Here is a 9,253-nt window from a genome sequence, read left to right as displayed (position 1 = left end):
TCATTAAACACAACTGCAAAACATATGTAAACGACAAACCAGAAAACTCAACCTCACTCTACGTTGCCCTCCCACACACCTCTGTACTTCAGTTGAAATCAAGAAGAATTCGTAAACAGAGAAGCTTAGTTAAATGCTACGTTTACAAACAATTCCATAGTTCAATATCAAGCAGGCACATGACGAGGAAGCACCAGTGTTATGGTGAAGCACTATACATGTCCTATAGAACTTTGGGTCAAAGACATTTGGGGAAGTTTACACGTCGGGTGGCTAGCACTGTGACTCTAAATGTTAATTGATATAAATATTTTATCTTTTGTCATTGTATCCTAAAAGTCCTCAACATAGAATTCAGTGTATGAACAGCAAGGTTTTTTCTTTTTTTAATGTTTATTTATCTTTGAGGGAGAGAGAGAGAGAGAGAGAAACAGAGCACGATCAGGGGAGGGGCAGAAAAGAGGGAGACCCAGAATCCGAAGCAGGCTCCAGGCTCTGAGCTGCCAGCACAGAGCCGGATGCGGGGCTTGAACTCATGAAATGTGAGATCATGACCTGAGCCCAAGTCGGACGCTTAACTGACTGAGCCACCCAGATGTCCCGCATGAACAGCAAGTATTAATCTTAAGCTGGTTTGGATTTACCAACTTGGTCTTAATAAAGTGTAAAAAAAAAAAACACAAGGAAAAAGAAGAATTTGTGATAAGGATATGAAGTACATCTTTATAATATAGAAATGCAGAATTGCACGAGGCTGAAGGAGTGACTGGAACCAAGCAGGTGGACAAGTCAGGAATGCACGTCATGGTCCCCCAACCACTCTCTTCTTTGCCTTTCTTTGTATTCTTGCTTTGTTCTCATTCTTCTCTTCCTCCTTCTCTTTCCCTTCCTCCCGCCACCCCTTCCTCTCTCCCTCTGGTTCTGCCCACTGGCCTCCTCTGCTTCCTAGGCCTGTCGCAGAGCTTGGCTGCAGCCGTGCACTGGAGCTGGTTCTTATAGACTCTTGAAAGCCCATTGTTATTTGCAGGAATTTTGTAGACTGGCTGTTAGGCATGCCTGTTATTAAAAATTAAATTATATAGGGGCACCTGGGTGGCTCAGTCGGTTAAGCAGCCGACTTCGGCTCAGGTCATGATCTCGCGGTCTGTGAGTTGGAGCCCCGTGTCGGGCTCTGTGCTGACAGCTCAGAGCCTGGAGCCTGTTTCGGATTCTGTGTCTCCCTCTCTCTGCCCCCTCCCCCGTTCATGCTCTGTCTCTCTCGTCTCAAAAATAAATAAACGTTGGGGCGCCTGGGTGGCGCAGTCGGTTAAGCGTCCGACTTCAGCCAGGTCACGATCTCGCGGTGCGTGAGTTCGAGCCCCGCGTCGGGCTCTGGGCTGATGGCTCAGAGCCTGGAGCCTGTTTCTGATTCTGTGTCTCCCTCTCTCTCTGCCCCTCCCCCGTTCATGCTCTGTCTCTCTCTGTCCCAAAAATAAATAAATGTTGAAAAAAAAAATTTAAAAAAAAAAATAAATAAACGTTAAAAAAAATTTATAAAAAAAAAAATTAAATTATATAGGGGCGCCCGGGTGGCTCAGTCGGTTGAGCTTCCAACTTCAGCTCAGGTCATGATCTCACGGTTTGTGGGTTCGAGCCCCGCATCCGGCTCTGTGCTGGCAGCTCGGAGCCTGGAGCCTGCTTCGGATTCTGTGTCTCCTTCTCTCTCTCTCTGCTCCTCACCTGCTCACTCTATCAATCTCTCTCTCAAAAAATAAATAAACATTAAAAAAAATTTTTTTAATGCACCATAGCCTTTGCATTGGGAATAGCACAAAAATTTGAGCAAATGTTCCAAAACTATTACCCTTTGCAACAAAGAAGTCCTTCTATCACTAACAAGAAAAGTTTTGAAATAGGTCTTTGTTGTTTTATTTTTGCCTTCCTAAGATAACATAAATGAGAATTTATGTTCATAACATTCATGTTGGAATTATCCTCATCCAACAATTATGACTAAAGTTTTGCTACAAATACAAGAATTCAGCAAAAATCATGGAGAGTGAAAGCTCTCCATTAGAATCAATTGGCTATGTGGGATTTGCAATAGAGTATTATATATTTTATTATATATAAATTATATGGTATACATCAGTAAGCTTTGTTATATATATACTCATTTATTTTTCACAAAGAGTTGGCTGTTAAACGTCTACCAGCATCCCACTGGATGCCTGCCTCATACTCCTGAAATAACATCTATTTCCAACCAGATTAAAATAGTCCTTTTAAATTCCAGTTTTGTACTCCCAGGGGGAGATCATCTAATCTGATAGGATGAGTCAATTGACTGCCATTGGTCCACTCAGCTCGGTCCAAGGACGCAGGATAACATAGTATCAAAATGGTCCTCCTAATGCCCCGAAGCCTATTCCTCAAGGGGAGGGGAGGGCGATGGGCTGAGCAGGCATTCCACAGAAGTGTCCACTATAACATGACATGGAGAAACTCCGGCTTCTGTGAGAAGCAAGCAAAAAGTCACACAGAGAGGGGCGCCTGCGTGGCTCAGTTGGTTAAGCGGCCGACTCGCAGTCTGTGAGTTCGAGCCCCACGTCGGGCTCTGTGCTGACAGCTCAGAGCCTGGAGCCTGCTTCCGATTCTGTGTCTCCCTCTCTCTGTACCTCTCCCCCTAACTCATGCTCTGTCTCTCTCTCTCTCAAAAATAAATAAACATTAAAAATTAAAAAAAAAAAAAGTCACACAGAAAAAAACCAAGATGAAAAGAGAGTAGGATAAGTTAGAAGGGGAAAGATGAATGAGATCAGAAAATATTACAGGAAAACTAAAATCCAAGAACAGAATTAAAATCCATTTTGGAGAATGTCCTTTAAAAGTTCACCTAGAAGGGAGGGAAAAAGATCCGAGAAAATGATAGCTGCAAAGGATTAGAAGCCGGAGAACACATAGTTCTGCCAGAGACACAATAGAACTATCCACGCTCTCCTTTCCTGTACTGACATAATCCTAGTTTTGTTGGAGGTGGCATTAAAAAAACACTCACCAGGGGCACCTGGGTGGCTCAGTCAGTTAAGCGTCTGACTTTGGCTCAGGTCATGATCTTGGGGTTCATGAGTTCGAGCCCCGCATCAGGCTCTGTGCTGACAGCTTGGAGCCTGAAGCCTGCAGCCTGCTTCAGATTCTGTGTCTCCCTTGCTCTCTGCCCCTCCCCCCCAAAAGAAAAATAAATATGAAAAAAATTAAAAAAAAAAACATTCTTCAAATGTGGATTTGTGACACAGTTCTGCCCAGGAGATAGTAAGCTAAACTCTGCTGAAGTTTGCTGGGACAGTTTTGCTTTTTTTTTTTTTTTAAGTTTTTTTTTTTTTTTTTTGAAAGTAATCTCAACACCCAAGGTGAGACTCAAACTCACAGCCCCAAGATCAAGAGTCACATACTCTTTGAGCCTGTCAGGGGCCCCTTGGTTTCCTGATACAGGTACCATACTTTCCTCCTCCTGGCTTCTTTCACCTTTCTTCTCACTGGATCAGGGATGTGATGGCTGGTGCTGGAGCAGCTATATTTTGACCATGAGGGAAAAGGCCGAGGGAATCAGGGCTTTAGATTCCAACATCCTTAAAATACCGAACCAAGACTAGCAACTGCTTATCCCTGGACTTTTCTTTATGTGAACAAAATAAACCTCTATTTTATTTAAGCCATTGATAATCTGGTTTTCTGAAATAGGACCCCCCCAAACCCTAGTATGATGTGCTAGTATAAATATGATTAGTATTTCTGAAGAGGAGAGCAGAACATGTGAATTAGACCTAATAATTGAAGTTATGTGAGAATAAAATTATCCGGAGATTTAAAAATATGCAGATAAAAGAGCTTACTGTCTTCGGAATAGAATCAACAAAAGATCTAAAGACATCCCATTAAAGTACGTAAACTTTGAGGAAAAAGATAGGATGCAGGTAGAAAAAATGGAGATACCAACAAAGAAACAAACATCAGCCTGGTGTTGACCACAGCATCTGCAAGGTTTTAAGGAGGAATACCCTGGGACCCAAGGATTTTACATGTATGAGGGGAAAAGAAGCTTATTCTCAGACACGCCAGAGCTCAAAAATACACCATGCCTAACATACAGTGAAACACTATGCAATTATGTTCTTAAAAAGAACATGGTCGTTTTCTCAGGAGTGACGTGGAAAGACTGTCAAGATCCATTGTTACACGAAAGAAGGAAATTGCCGAACAGTATGATAGTATGCTATCTTAGGGATTAAAATAGAAAAATAAGAATCTATATTAATATTGGCATGTTTATTCCTAAAGAAGTCTCGCTTCTGCAGAGGTGTCCCTGATGCTAAGATCCGCATCTTTGACCTGGGGCATAAGAAGGCAAAAGGGGACGAGCTCCCGCCATGTGGCCACGTGGTGTCAGATGAATATGAGCAGCTCCCCTCTGAAGCCCTGGAGGCTGCCCGCATTTGTGCCAACAAGTACACGGTGAAAGGCTGTGGCAAAGATGGTTTTCACATGGGGGGTCGGCTCCACCCCTTCCACGTCATCCGTATCCACAAGACGTTTCTGTGCTGGAGCTGACAGGCTCCGGACAGGGACACAGTGCCTTGGAAAGCCCCAGGGCACAGTGGCCGGGGTCCACACTGGCCAAGTAAGTCATCGTGTCCATCCGTACCAAGTTGCAAAACAAGGAGCATGTGACTGAGGCCCTACGTAGGGCCCAGTTCAAGTTCCCTGGCCGTCTGAAGATCCACGTTTCCAAGAAGTGGGGCATTCCCGAGTTTAATGCCGACGAATTTGAAGACATGGTGACTGAAAAGCGACTCATCGCAGACGGCTGTGGGGTCAGATAGATCCCTGATCGTGGCCCCTTGGACAAATGGTGGGCTCTGCACTCATGAGAACCTCAGCACTACCCCTCCCTATTCATGCCCACCGATGAATCCTGCTTCCTCTCTAAAAAAAAATTTTTTTGGGTGTTGTATGGAAACCAATTTGTCAATAAACTTCATATAAAAAAAAAAATAATAAATAAAAAAAAATTTTTTTTAGGGGTGCCTGGGTGGCTTAGTTCAGCGAGGTCATCAAACCCCCCATCGGGCTCTGTGCTGACGGCTCAGAGTCGGGATCCTGCCTCAGATTCTGTGTCTCCCTCTCTCTCTGCCTCTCCCCCCACTCACTCTCTGTCTCTGTCTCTCTCTAAAATAAATAAACGTTAAAAATAAAAAAAAATAAAATAAAATTTTTAAAAATGAAGATTGTTAAACTAAAAACATGAATTATTTGAGGGGCACCTGGGTGGCTCATTGAGAAGAATGTGTGACTCTTCATCTCAGGGTGGTGAGTTTGAACGCCACGTGGGGTGTTGAGATTACTAAAAAATGAATAAACTTTAAAAAAAGAATTATTGGGGCGCCTGGGTGGCGCAGTCGGTTAAGCGTCCGACTTCAGCCAGGTCACGATCTCGCGGTCCGTGAGTTCGAGCCCCGCGTCGGGCTCTGGGCTGATGGCTCAGAGCCTGGAGCCTGTTTCCGATTCTGTGTCTCCCTCTCTCTCTGCCCCTCCCCCGTTCATGCTCTGTCTCTCTCTGTCCCAAAAATAAATAAAAAACGTTGAAAAAAATTAAAAAAAAAAAAAGAATTAGTTGGGGGTGCCTGGGTGGCTTAGTCAGTTGAGCGTCCGACTTTGGCTCAGGTCATATCGCGGTCCATGAGTTCGAGCCCCTCGTTGGGCTCTGTGATGACAGCTCAGAGCCTGGAGCCTGTTTCAGACTCTGTGTCTCCCTTTCTCTCTGCCTCTCCCCCGCTCACGGTCTGTCTCTGTCTCTCTCTCTCTCAAAAAGAAATAAACATTAAAAAAAGAATCATTTGAAAAGATTAATGGAACAGACAAGTCTCTGGCAGGTGTATCATTAAGGAGCGATCACACAAATATCCAAGATTTTAAGCATTAAAGGATTTAAAATACTGGGGGCTTATAAACGAACCCACAGATTCACAGAATCTTTAAAAATTAAGGAAATAACACGTTCCACAAAATAACACAAAAGAACAGGGAAGAACTGTTCAGTAAATCATATTAGGATAACCGATTAGTAATTAGGAGGATATATTTAATTTCTCCTTTCACATAATTTACCAAAAATCAATTTTCAGCATATTACATGTTCTCTCTAGGGTTGATTGGTTAAGTTAAAAATTGTGGAAAAAATATACATAAAATTTACTAACTTACCATTTTAAGCGTATAGTTTACTAATGTTAAACACACTCACATTATTGTGTATCTAACCTCCAAAATTCTTTTTTTTTTTTTTTAATTTTTTTTTTTTCAACGTTTATTTATTTTTGGGACAGAGAGAGACAGAGCATGAACGGGGGAGGGGCAGAGAGAGAGGGAGTCACAGAGTCGGAAACAGGCTCCAGGCTCTGAGCCATCAGCCCAGAGCCCGATGCGGGGCTCGAACTCACGGACCGCGAGATCGTGACCTGGCTGAAGTCGGACGCTTAACCGACTGCGCCACCCAGGCGCCCCCAAAATTCTTTTTTTTTAAATTTCCTTAACGTTTATTTATTTTTGAGACAGAGCATGAATGGGGGAGGGTCAGAGAGAGAGGGAGACACAGAATCTGAAACAGGCTCCAGGCTCTCAGCTGTCAGCACAGAGCCCGACACGGGGCTCCGACTCACAAACCATGAGATCATGACCTGAGCCTAAGTCGGACGCTCAACCGGCTGAGCCACCCAGGCGCCCCTCCAAAATTCTTTTTATTTGACAAAACTGGAAGTCTATACCTGTTTAACAACAACTCCCCATTCCCTCCTCCCCTCAGACCCTGGCAACCACCATTCTACGATGAATTTGACTGCTGTAGGCGCCTCGAAAAAGTAGGAACGTACAGTATCTGTCCTGCTGTCGTTGGCTTGTTTCTCTTAGCATAATGTCCTCAAGTTCATCTGTGTTCCAGCATGTCACAGAATTGGCTTCCTTTTTAAGGCTCAACAATATTCCATTTTTCCAGTCTGTTTATTCATCTCTTGGACCCTTGGGTGGCCTCTACTTCGTTTCTGTTTTAGCTATTACGAATAATGCTGCTATGAACATGGGTGTGATATCTCTTCAAAACCCTGTTTTCAATTATTTTGGTTATACAGCCCGACATGAAATGGCTGGATCCTATGGTAATTTTATGTTTTAGTTTTTTGAGGAACCGATATAACGTTTTCTGTGGCGGCTGCCCCATTTTACATGTCCATCAATAATGCACAGGGGTTCAAATTTCACCACATTCTCACCAACACTTGTTTTCTGTTTTGTTTTCTTTTTGTTTAAGTATAGCCATCCTAATGGGTGGGAAGTTGTATCTCACTGTGGTTTTGATTTTCGTTTCCCTAGTGCCTAGTGATGTGGAGGATATTTTCATGTGCTTCACTTAACGGTCATTTGTATATTTTTCTTGGAGAAATGTCCGTTCGAGTCCCTTGTCTGTATTTGAATCATGGTTGTTTTTGTGTTGTAGGGTTGTTCGCTATACGTTCTGGATATTAATCTTTTTCACATATGTGATTTTCAAATATTTTCTCCCATTCTGTGGGTTAGCTTTTCCCTCTGTTGACAGTGTCCTATATTGCACAAAATTTAATTTTGATGAGGCCCAAATTTATCTATTTTTCCTTTTCCTGCCTGGGCCTTTGGTGTCATATCCAAGAAACCATTACCAAATCCAATATCATGACGCTTTCCTCCTATGTTTTCTATGAAGAATATTATAGTCTTAGCTCTTATATTTGGGTCTCCAATCCATTTTGAATTAATTTTTTGTACATGGTGTTAGGTAAGGGTCTAACTTCATTTTTTGGCATGTGACTATCCAATTTTCCTAGCACCATACTTAAAAATTTTTTTCACGTTTATTTCAGTTAGAGAGAGAGAGACAGAGCGTGAGTGGGGAAGAGGCAGAGAGAGAGGGAGACACAGAATCCAAAGCAGGTTCCAGGCTCTGAGCTGTCAGCACAAAGCCTGACATGGGGCTTGAACTCATGAACTGGGAGATCATGACCGGAGCCGAAGTCAGATGCTTAACCGACTAAGCCACCCAGGCACCCGATCCCAGCACCATATTTTAAAAAGACTCTCCTTTCCCCCATTTAATAGTCTTTGCACCTTTGTCAAAATTATTTGACTCTAGGGGTGCCTGGGTGGCTCACTTGTTTAAGCGTTCAACTCATGGTTCAACTCAGGTCATGATCTCACAGGTCGTGAGTTCAAACCCTGCATTGAAAAGCCTGATTGGGATGCTCTCTCTTCCTCTCTCTCTGCCCCTCCTTCTCTCTTGGTCTCAAAATAAATAAATAAACTTAGGGAAAGAAAAAAACATTTGAGGAGTGCCTGAGTGGCTCAGTCGGTTGAGCGTCCGACTTCAGCTCAGGACATGATCTCACAGCCTGTGAGTTCCAGCCCCACGTCGGGCTCTGTGCCGACAGCTCAGAGTCTAGAGCCTGCTTCGGACTCTGTGTCTCCTTCTCTCTCTCTCTCTCTCTCTGCTCTTCTCCCACTTGTGCTCAGTCTCTCTGTCTTTCTCAACAATAAAACATTAAAAACAAAAACCAAAACCTTTGACTATATATGTGAGCGTTCATTTTCGGGCTCTGTCTTCTCAATGGAATCACCCTGGAGCTTTAAAATCCCCACCCAGGGATTCTGATGTAAGTGCGGCCCGAGCCTGGAGAGTTTTTAACCATCTGCAGGTGCTTCTAATGTGCCTCCGAGGTTGAGTAATGAAGAGCTAACATTGACTGAGTGCTTATGCTGAGCCGGGCCCCATTCTACATCCTTGAAACCTCACATGGCAACCTGATGAGACTGATCTAATCGTTTTCCCATATATAGAGGGGCCAATGAGTCACAAAGAGGTTAAGTACCTGCCAAGGACACACAGATCAAAAGTGATAGGGTCTCTGCTTGAACTCCAGAGCAGGTGCCCTTTATCACGGTGCTGTGCTGTCAGGGGTCACATACCATGTGACCTGCCATGATCCCTGCGTCAAGATTCCTCCGGGTGGAAAGATGGCCCATAATCTAAAAGGCAAGACTATGCCCACCCTTGCTAAACTGGTCCGGTCTGGCAGCCGAGGTTACAAAAGGGAACAAGGAGTCTGTTTTAAGCTCCTGAGGCCAGCTCCTCCATGGACCCTCCCAGGATGTGACCCCAAACCCCTGGCCTCCCTCCCAGAGACATCTGAGCTGA

General features: G+C 43.8%; 1 pseudogene; it reads left to right on the top strand.

Annotated features, from left to right (window-relative positions):
- The first annotated feature begins 3,947 nt into the window (after positions 1-3,947).
- Positions 3,948-4,949, top strand: LOC124503876 (60S ribosomal protein L10-like; annotated as a pseudogene).
- The last annotated feature ends 4,304 nt before the right edge of the window (positions 4,950-9,253 follow it).

This window comes from Lynx rufus, unplaced genomic scaffold (assembly GCF_022079265.1).
Source record: "Lynx rufus isolate CCGP_SWC_20201006 ecotype Redwood Valley unplaced genomic scaffold, mLynRuf1.p SCAF_8, whole genome shotgun sequence".
NCBI lineage: Eukaryota > Metazoa > Chordata > Mammalia > Carnivora > Felidae > Lynx > Lynx rufus.
The sequence above is the reverse complement of the archived record's forward strand: the minus strand, read 5'-3'. Positions and strand labels throughout refer to the sequence as shown.